At 45.3% G+C, this 9,148-nt stretch overlaps 1 protein-coding gene across 6 annotated transcripts in view; it reads right to left on the bottom strand.

Annotated features, from left to right (window-relative positions):
* The window catches only part of ZFX (zinc finger protein X-linked), a 67,564-nt gene extending 59,836 nt beyond the window's left edge, over window positions 1-7,728 (bottom strand). For 2 of the 6 annotated variants that reach the window (XM_025372726.1, XM_025372722.1), the window contains exon 1: window positions 6,916-7,309. The gene's annotated coding sequence lies outside the window, so the exon portion shown is untranslated. Of the gene's footprint in view, window positions 1-3,894; window positions 4,006-4,909; window positions 5,020-6,915; window positions 7,310-7,453 lie in introns of those variants that run through there. The other 4 variants (XM_025372721.1, XM_025372723.1, XM_025372725.1 and 1 more) reach the window with 4 other exon arrangements.
* Window positions 7,729-9,148: the final 1,420 nt, after the last annotated feature.

Below are 9,148 nucleotides of genomic sequence, written 5' to 3'. Positions count from 1 at the left end.
AAAAAAAAAAAAAAAAAAAAAAAAAGAATATATATTAAGTTTTAATTATAAAGTCATTATTATTAAATCAGGATAATATAGATATTGAGATAGGCAAACAGGTCAATGAAACTAAAAGAGAGAAACTAAAAACAGATACATATGCGGGAATATGATATACCTCAGGAGTTGCATTACAAATCAGTGGGGAGAAATGCTGAACTATTTGATAAATCCACATGAAAAAGACATGATTCCTACGTCACACAATACAGAAAAAACTCCGGTGAATTAATGACTTAATATGAAAAAGCACAGTATCACTACAACCTTGGGGTAAAGGAAGAATTTATTGAAGACATAAGAAAACACAAGCCATAAATGAAAAAAATTGAGAACTGGCTACCATCATATTAAGAAGTCCTACATAAAAAATTTTCCACAGAGTTAAAAGCCAAGCCACAGACCAGAAAAAGATATTTTCAGTGTATATAATCACAAATTAGTATCCAGAATATAAAACCCATAAACCAGCCAGCCACAGTGGCTCACACCTGTAATCCCAGCACTTTTGGAGGCCAAGGAGGGCCGATCACTTGAGGTCAGGAGTTCGAGACAAGCCTGGCCAACATGGTGAAACCCTGTCTCTACTGAAAACACAAAAATTAACTGGGCGTGGTGGCAGGTGTCTGTTATCCCAAGTACTCAGGAGGCTGAGGCAAGACAATTGCTTGAACCTGGGAGGCAGAGGCTACAGTGAGCCCAGACCATGTGCCACTGCACTCTAGCCTGGACAACAGAGCAAGACTCCATCTCAAAAAAATAAAAATAAATAAATAAAACCCATATACCAATAAGGAGGAGGCAACAATCCAACAGAAAAATGGACCAAAGGTATATATGCACAAGCAATTCATAGAATACTCTGATGGCCAATAAATATATGGAGGAAAAAAAGGTCAACCTCACTAGTAATCTTAGAAATGCAAAATGCAAACAGCAAGGAGATGCCACTTATACCCAACAGATTGGGGGAAAATTGCAAAATCTAATCCTTTGGCAGTGATTTGGAGAAACGGGATCAAACACAGCTGGTGGGAGTGTCAAATAGAAGACAATTTGCCACTTTGGCAATTCCCAGTAAAGTTGACAATGCACAGACTTCCTAAATGAAGCAATTCTACTTCTACTATATGTATATAATCCCAAGAAAGACAAACCATGTATAAGGATGTTCATAGCAGTAGTGTTTGAAATTCAGAAACTGCAAAGAGCCTATCGGTCCCTCCAAAAATAGATAAATAAACCACAATATATTTATACACTGAAATACAAATAAAATGAATGAACCAGACCAGCAGTTTTCAAACTTCGTGGTCTCAGGACTCCTTTGCATTCTTAAAAATTAAGGAGCACGATAAAATTTAAAAAACAAAACAAAAAACAAAAATTAAGGACCACGAAGAGTTTTTATGTGGGTCGTATCTATAGATGTTCATCATACTAGAAATTAAAACTGAGACCTTTAAAAGCACTTATTAACCCATAAAAATACTTTTTTTTATTCTTTTTATCCCTTTTGTTGAGATATTTTTTATAACTTTTATTTTAGGTTGAGGAGTACATGTGAAGGTTTGTTACACAGGTATACTTGTGTCACGGGGGTTTGTGGTACAGATTATTTCACCACCCAGGTATTTAAGCCCAGTACCCAATAGTTATCTCTTCTGATCCTCTCCCTCCTCCCTCCCTTCACCCTCTAGTAGACCCCCAGTGTCTGTTGTTTCCTTCTTTATCTTCATCAGTTAGCTCCCACTTGTAAGTGAGAATATTCAGTATTTGGTTTTCTGTTCCTGTTAGTTTGCTAAGGATAATAGCCTCCAGCTCCATCTATGTTTCAGCAAAAGACATGATCTCGTTCTTTTTTATGGCTGCATATTTATTTTAAAATAACTATTTTTCTAAACAAAAAATAATAATAAAACGAGTGGCACTGTTTTACATTTTTGCAAATCTCTTTCATGTTTGGCTTAATAGAAGCCGGCTGGATTCCCATAAGTGTTTCTGCATTCCATCCATTATGATACCATATGTCATGCAGCCTCTGTACAGTATTTCTATAGTATACACGAAAATGTGGGTGAAAAGGGCAAATAAAAAGTATTACGAAAATAGTTTTGACTTCATGGACCCCCTGAAACAATCTTAGGGATCCCCAGGAATCCCTGGAGCACACTTTGAAAACTGCTGGACTAGATAAACACATTGCACGGATAAATCTCAAAAACACACTGTTAAGTGAAAAAAATATATAAGGTATGGTTATGATACTGTTTATGTGAAGTCAAACACACAAGCGATACCTGATATTGTTTTGGTACATACATATTGGTACAAGTGGTTACTTCTGGTGAAAAGAAGACAGAAAGAGGATGGGGAGGGACCCTTTCAATCTGTGAGATTTTATTTCTTTAAACAACAAAAAGATATGAATCAAATATGTAGCAAAACATTAAGAGCTCTTAAATCTGGGTGATTCTGATTTTCAGTAATTTTAAAATATTCCATAACACTTTTTAAATATATTTTTTAAATGCCTAATGGCTGTGTACTCAAGGCCACACAATTTCCTTAGAGTATACTTCCTTTGAGTAAAATACAATTACAAGATACCTGGGTTTTATAAAATGTTGTCTGGAAAAATAATTTGGCAGGAATAAGAATAGGCTGGCCATATTCCAATCAGATAAGGGGTGGCGGGAGGGGGTTACTCCTTGACCTGGTGCCCTAATAAGTGTGCCTTAATATGTATATCCCTTAGTCAAAAAACACACTGACTGGATACCTGATTTTGAACAGCTGAAAACTATTCAACGACATAAAATTCTCTGCACCCAATAACTGAAATGATTGCTTTTAGAGATAATGGTCCATATGCCAGGTACTGCTTGGAGACAAAGATAAATGAGAACTTGTCTCTATATTCACAGTGTAGAAGAGAAAAACATAAGCACACAGTTCAAATATAATACATTAAATGCTAAATTAAGAGGAATCCCACCATAGAAGACAGAGAAGGCACAGAGTTTCTGAAACACAGAGCACTTTTATATAATACACCTGTTAACATGCTGTGCAAGTTTCCCAATTCGGGAAATACTGGATTTAAGAATAAGTGGGATGAAAAGAAAGTGAAGATAGGTGAGGTTTTTGTAAGATGAGCAAACCTAGGAATATTTGTAAAGAGAGGATAATGATGCAAGAGACGGCATCACGGACAGAGCTCCGTCCCTAAGGAGGCAGCCACGGTGAAGAGCACGCGCAGAGCAGCAGTGGGGCCTGTGAGAGAGCAATCCCTCCTGCAATCCCCCCTGCGGCAAAAGGAGGAAGGCCTAGGTGAAGACAGAGGAAAGGCACGAAGCGGAAGGGAGGGAGACTTGGCTCTTTATCAGATGGCCATCTACCCTTCTCAGTGAAGTAAAAGATTGGGTAATCTTTGCTGAAGGTGAGAGATTTCAAGGACCAGTTGAGTAGTTTCAAGAGTGAAAAAAAGTTTGGAATTGCCAGTGTACACAAGAATAAATAATACAAAGAAGATTATCAGTGACAGTATCAGTCTAGATGGGTTAAGTGAGAGGAAGCATTTGCAATGAGAGTAAGCATTTACAAAAAGCAATGTGGAAAAAAACATTGTAACACATTCTTGAGCATGTTTTCTTAAAAAAAGAAATCTGCATCTATCTGAAAAATACACAGAAATTAAAAACTAACACCTTATTTATCCAGGGTGGTTGGATTCGAAGGTGTTCCACCAGTCAATTTTCCAAAGTTTCCCAAAGTTTCAAGGTCTACCCTTTCAGGCAGAAATAATTTTATATTTAACCATTTCTAATTGAAACTAAACTACACACTTACCTGTCTTAATCACACAACTTGACTCTAATCTTAATCTTGAACATCCACTGTTGCTGTACTGGGCAGCAAAACAATTCTATCTTCTTAATAGTTCTTCTATGTCTTTCCCAGCTGTCAAAATATAAAAGCACCTGGTTCTTCTAAGTTTATGTTTACCCTTAACACCTCAACAACCACAGCCCGCCTTCGCAACTTACTTCTAGTCAGCCTCATGCAATGCACTGTTTCTCGAACTTTTCTAAACCACAGCCCTTTATAATAAACATGAGACTCGCATTCCCTCCAGCCCTTTCATGGAGCACTGCTGCTCATGACCTGTTACAGTCTAGAAAAACGGAAAAACTGAAAATGGGTATCTATGCCACCTAAAGGTTTACATCATAAAATTCTAGGAAACAGGCAGGGCACGGTGGTTCATGCCTGTAATCCCAGCACTTTGGGAGCTCAAGGCAGGCAGATAACTTGAGGTCAGGAGTTCGAGACCAGCCTGGCCAACATGAAACCCCGCCTCGTGGCAGGATCCTGTAGTCCCAGCTACTCGGGAGGCTGAGGCAGGAGAATCACTTGAACCCGGGAGGCAGAGGTTGCAATGAGCCAAGATCACACCACTGCACTCCAGCCTGAGCGAGACTCGGTCTCAAAAAAAAAAAAAAAAAAAAAAAAAAATTACCACGGGAATACTCATTTCTCATTTTCGTCAAATAATCCACAGCACTAGTCCTGTACTTTCCAACTATGGTAAATCAAATGTTAGAAACTCCTCCCTATTTGTGTACCACAGAAATTCTGACAACTCTGAGCAAAAGATTATTTCGGATGAGAAATCACGACAGAAAAAAGGAGCAGCTGTCTTAACAGAGACGCGTCGTTCCAAAAGCAGCAAAATTTGCTTAACTTCTGAACATTCTTGTAATCGTTCTGATAAAAAAAAAAAAAAAAAAACACTGATCAACTTACTACTCTCATTATTTTTCAACTCTGAAACTTTTCCTAGTCCAATGGAACTACTAAGTACCGTAAAGCACAGCTCAGGGAACAGACAGCAGTGGGAGGCGGGCAGTGGGAGGCGGGAGAACGGCTTGAGCCCAGGAGTTCGAGACCAGCCTGGGACAATATAGCAAGAACCTGTCTCAAAATAAAAAATAAATAAGTAAATAACCAGGTGCAGCTCAGGTGTGCCATCACTCTTCTAGTTGAGGGCACCCCTGCTGCCTCCCCCATTGAGTATAAGACCCTTCACCTGGCAAGCAAGCTCTTCTGCAATCTAACTTTTCTAGCCTGAATTCCCACCACTCCCCTACCAATACCATCCACTTTTGCCAAACTGTAAATACTTACTGTTTACTGAAGAAGCTTCACCCTTGAAACGTCCTTTCTCCACCTCCACCTCTACCTAACAAAGTCCTACCCATCCCTCGGTAACCTTCTCAAAATGCCACCTATTAATACTTCAGGAACCCGTCCCTCCCTGATCCTCCAATGGGAATCTTGCTTCCCTCGGAAATCCCAGTAATTAGTTGTACCTCTCACTTTACTGCATTTCACCTTGCCCCACCTACCTCTAAACATAAGACTTCTTGCAGCCACCGTCTGCATTACAAGAACCTTTTTAATGTTTCTTAGCATCTAGCACGGTGCATCGCTAACAGTAGGCTCCCAGTTTATCAAGAAAGTTGTACAGTGTGCAATAAAAAAAGTACGTTAGGGAATGAAACTCCGCCTTAAAACTTCACAAATGAAAAATCGAAATAACATGACAGACAAATGCACAATATGCACCACACTAAGTTGTCCACCAATACGAAAATAGAAAACGTCTGCCCTTCTTATTCCTCAATCAAAAAATACCACTAACAGATCACTAATTGCTTAAATCGTGTTTCAAGAAAGTTGTTTCCACATAAATGAGTACGAATGATTCAAAATTTCATTCCTCCGCTTTCGTGTTGTGTAATTTTTTTTCCTATAGGACAAAAGAATGGCAAAAACTTTCCCATCAATCTTTATTTTTCTTTATTCAGATACTCGGGGCGGTAAAGATTGTTGGGAAAACAACCGCATCGAAAACACCTTAGCACCCACATAGATTTGACTTAAGCAAAAATAACATTTCCTGGGGTCCCGTATGCCCTGTAAGCTCAGGTGTCCGGACTGCCACCTGCCCCGACTGCCCTCGGGTGGCTACAGGCGCGGGGTAAAGGCGCAGGGCCGGGGGCGCTGAGAGTGAAATAGTCCCGGCGCCCGGGAGGCGGCGGTCGCCGCCTGCGGCAGCTCCGCTGAAACGCAGCGGAAACTGCAGCCAGTCACGGGGCTGCGGAAGGCAAGGCAGGAAGGTGGCGCTGCCGCCGAGCGCCTGGAGCCCGAGCGCTCATCATGGCGGCAAGGGCAATGGCCGCCACGGGGAGCGAGCACGCCCCTCCGCGCGCACACGCCAACGCGCCGGGCCTCCGGGGCCCGTCACCGGCGCCGCTGCTGCCGCCGCCCGCTCTCCCACCCCCCCTCACGGGCTGTAGCGGAATTTTCTCTCCAGACACCGCCTCCAAGATGGCGGCTCCCCCTCCCGGCAACCCCCTCTATCGTTCCCTGCAGCAGGCGCCGAGCCGCCGCCATCTTGTCCCCCGTCCCTCCCCCACCTCACCGATATTTACATAGCGAAAATCGGCCCGGCCGGCCTGCGGCCTTCACCTCACGCCTGCAGCCTTCGCCTCCTCGCCAGGCCTCACCCCGGCGCGGTGCCCCGGGTCGGCCGCGGAGCCGACTCGGGGCCCCTCGGCCGCCTCCGGCACAACCGGGCGACCCTCCCCCAACCCCCGCCCGCTTACGGAGCGCGCCTCCGCCGCCGCTCGGGGCAGCCGGGCTCCTCCCCGGGCCTAACTGCGGCCTCCTCGGGGCCTGCTCGGCGCCGCACGCCACGCCGCCCGGCCTAGCGCGGGAGGGCGCCTTGCGGGCCGCCGACCAGGCCAAGACCAGGCCGCTGTGCGCACACTAGGCCCCGCGGCCGTGGCGGCACCCGGGACTCACCGGACGGGCGTGCGGGCGGCCGGCGACGGTGGCGGGTGCTGCAGGCCGGCCTTTCTCTGGAGCACTGGGCCGGGCTCCGGCTGGTGGGGCGGGCGGAGGGAGGGAGGAGGGGCCGAGCTCGGAGCTGACAAAAAGCGGCCCAGCTCCCCGGCACGGGCCCGCCGTCAGCACGTCACGTCACCGCCCGGGAGAGAGACCCAGGAAAATGCGGAAGGGTAGACAGGCCCCCTCCTCCGCCCGGTGGGTCCCTCTGGCGCCCCGGGTCGGCGCCGTTCCCGCCCCGCGACCGGGGAGCCCAGTGGCCTCGCTGCGGCGGGGTCTCCGGCGGCCGGAGTCTCAGTGACAGCGCCCCCCTTCTTTCCACCTCCTCCGCGCTCCCGCCCGCCGCCGCCACACACGCGCCGCTGCCACCGCCTCGGCCGTAAAGCCCGCGCGGGGCCGCGGTCGGCGGACCCCGCGGGGAGGCAGGCGGCCCGGCCGCCCCCCACCATGTCCCGTGGGCCGCGGCCGCCCCCCGGGGGCCTCCCCGGAGACCTACCGCCTCTCGCGCCAGTCCTGGCCGAGGCTCCAGCTTGAGTTGTTTGCAGGCCCTCAGACCCCCGCCCGCAGTAAATGTGTTTTCTTCATCCCCGTGGCTGGGGAGGAAGATAAATTTAGCAACCCCCGCCGTCCCCTGCCTTCGCTTTAAAAAAAAAAAAAAAAAAAAATCTTTGAAATAAAATGAAAACGGGCTTGCCAGTCTAAAAGGGTGTGCGGGAAGGGGGGGGAAGTGGGGGGAGAAGGGTTATCCCTAGAGCACCTACCAGGCCGTCTACTTTTTAAAAATAAGCAGTCAGAGAGCCAAACTGATTTTATTAGTTTGTACGGGGGAGGGAGATGAGCAAAGTTGCATTTTGAAACGTTTCGCACGTTGCAAAGAACAGGAATTTTCTGTGTATTTTCCTATGTACCCGTGTTTCAGAGCTTGGGGAGCCTGTGAAATGTAAGACTGGTGTCATCGTTTCATAAATCATGAATTTTCCACATTCCTTAATAGAGAGGAGCCCAATTGGGTATGGATTTTTTTTTTTTTTTAAACAAACTGCTTAAACAAGCCTTTTGAAGTTTCAAAAGACTTGGGAGAGGAGAGGAAAATGATTAAACAGCACTTACCAACTTCAAAAATGTGCATTTTGCACTTTACTTAGTTTAAATGTTTATGCTATCTTTCCATGCTGAACTTGGAACCCAAACTGTTTTAAAGTTACTAGGGAAAAGTTAAATAGTGGAGTCTTTACATTAATCTGGAATCTGGCATGCTATCCTTCCACACAGCACTAAATGTTAAAAGACATTTGTAAACAATAAGAAACACAAAAATTATAAAGCAAATAGTATACTGGTTTGAAATCTCTAAATACAGAGGCCACGTATTTTAGTTGCCTGACATAACTCTTTAAAACTCCCAGAATGCAATTTGTCCCTTCCCTCAGACATCTCTCAATCACAAATGCTTTCAAAAAGGAAAAACAAAAGTAGAGTAAGAAGAAATCTCAGAGCATGCACTGGATGGTAATTTTCCTCGCGGGGCTTTAGTCTGAATTTTTCCAAGCGATTAAATTTCCTTTCAAAAATAGTAACAGCATGTATTCATTGTTTATAAAAATTACATCAGGCTGTGATACACACTTTCACAGAAATTTTACAGAAAGGTAAGTGAAACTAAGCAATGTTGTGTCAATCAAAAAAAAAAAGAAAAAAACGAGAAATAGCTTGTGTGCCCACATTAATACTTCTTGCACTCCCAGGCTGGAGTGCAGTAGTGCCATCTCGGCTCACCGAACCTCCGCCTTCCGGGTTCAAGCGATTCTCCTGACTCAGCCTCCCAAATAGCTGGGATTACAGGCGCGTGCCACCACACCTGACTAATTTTTCTATTTTTTTAGTAGAGACGGGGTTTCACCATGTTGGCCAGGCTGATCTCGAACTCCTGACCTCAGGTAACTCACCCGCCTCGGCCTCCCAAAGTGCTGGGATTACAGGTGTGAGCCACTGTGCCCGGCCACCCACATTAATATTTCAAAACACTGATAACCAGCGTTTAAGTACTTTCCAAAGGCCTCAGTTTGATGCTACGGAATGGCAAGAATGGAAGCCAGGTTCCCTGGCTCACTCCTGTAATCACAGCATTTTGGGAGGCTGAGGCGGGAGGATCACTTGAGCCCAGGAGTTTAAGATTAGCCTGGGTAACATG

Source organism: Theropithecus gelada, chromosome X, assembly GCF_003255815.1.
Source record: "Theropithecus gelada isolate Dixy chromosome X, Tgel_1.0, whole genome shotgun sequence".
NCBI lineage: Eukaryota > Metazoa > Chordata > Mammalia > Primates > Cercopithecidae > Theropithecus > Theropithecus gelada.
The sequence above is the reverse complement of the archived record's forward strand: the minus strand, read 5'-3'. Positions and strand labels throughout refer to the sequence as shown.